The sequence below is a fragment of the Arachis ipaensis genome, chromosome B2 (genome assembly GCF_059453495.1).
Source record: "Arachis ipaensis isolate K30076 ecotype BB chromosome B2, ASM5945349v1, whole genome shotgun sequence".
Lineage (NCBI taxonomy): Eukaryota > Viridiplantae > Streptophyta > Magnoliopsida > Fabales > Fabaceae > Arachis > Arachis ipaensis.
The window spans coordinates 61,300,963-61,301,877 of record NC_142437.1 but is presented as its reverse complement, the minus strand read 5'-3'; the positions used below and the strand labels follow the sequence as shown (position 1 = coordinate 61,301,877).

Sequence of the window (915 nt, the reverse complement as noted above, 5' to 3'; positions counted from 1 at the left end):
AGAAATCATATTGACTTGCTGAGTCAATATTTTGTTCTGAGCCAATATGGCATTCAATGCATCAATTTCAAGAACTCCCTTCTTCATAGGCATCCCATTACTCACAGGATTCCTCTCAGAAGTGTACATGAACTGGTTATTAGCAACCATGTCAATGAGTTCTTGAGCTTCTGCAGGCATTTTCTTTAGGTGAATGGATCCACCTGCAGAAGTATCCAATGACATCTTTGATAGCTCAGATAAACCATCATAGAATATATCCAGGATGGTCCATTCTGAAAGCATGTCAGAAGGACACTTTTTGGTCAACTGTTTGTATCATTCCCAAGCTTCATAGAGGGATTCACCATCTTTTTATTTGAAGGTTTGAACATCCACTCTAAGCTTGCTCAGCTTTTGAGGAGGAAAGAACTTGGCTAAGAAAGCCGTGACCAACTTATCCCAAGAGTTCAAGCTATCCTTAAGTTGAGAGTCCAACCATATTCTAGCTCTGTCTCTTACAGCATATGGGAAAAGCATGAGCTTGTAGACTTCAGGATTTACTCCATTAGTCTTAACAGTATCACATATCTGCAAGAATTCAGTTAAGAACTGAAAAGGATCTTTAGATGGAAGTCCATGAAACTTGCAGTTCTGCTGCATCAGAGAAACTAGCTGAGGTTTCAGCTCAAAGTTGTTTGCTCCAATGGCAGGAATAGAGATGTGGTGCGCAGAAATTGTGATTACACTTTAATTATGTAAAATTCATCGCTCTTTCTTTCCCTGGTATTGGCGCCAAAAACATGATGCCAATACCATGGTTCACAACTTCGCACAACTAACCAGCAAGTGCACTGGGTCGTCCAAGTAATACCTTACGTGAGTAAGGGTCGAATCCCACGGAGATTGTTGGTATGAAGCAAGCTATGGTCACCT

At 40.8% G+C, this 915-nt stretch overlaps 1 non-coding gene across 1 annotated transcript; it reads left to right on the top strand.

Annotated features, from left to right (window-relative positions):
• The first annotated feature begins 279 nt into the window (after positions 1-279).
• LOC148574076 (small nucleolar RNA R71) lies at positions 280-387 on the top strand. The gene has a single exon (XR_015906159.1). It is a non-coding gene; the product is annotated as a small nucleolar RNA R71 (small nucleolar RNA).
• The last annotated feature ends 528 nt before the right edge of the window (positions 388-915 follow it).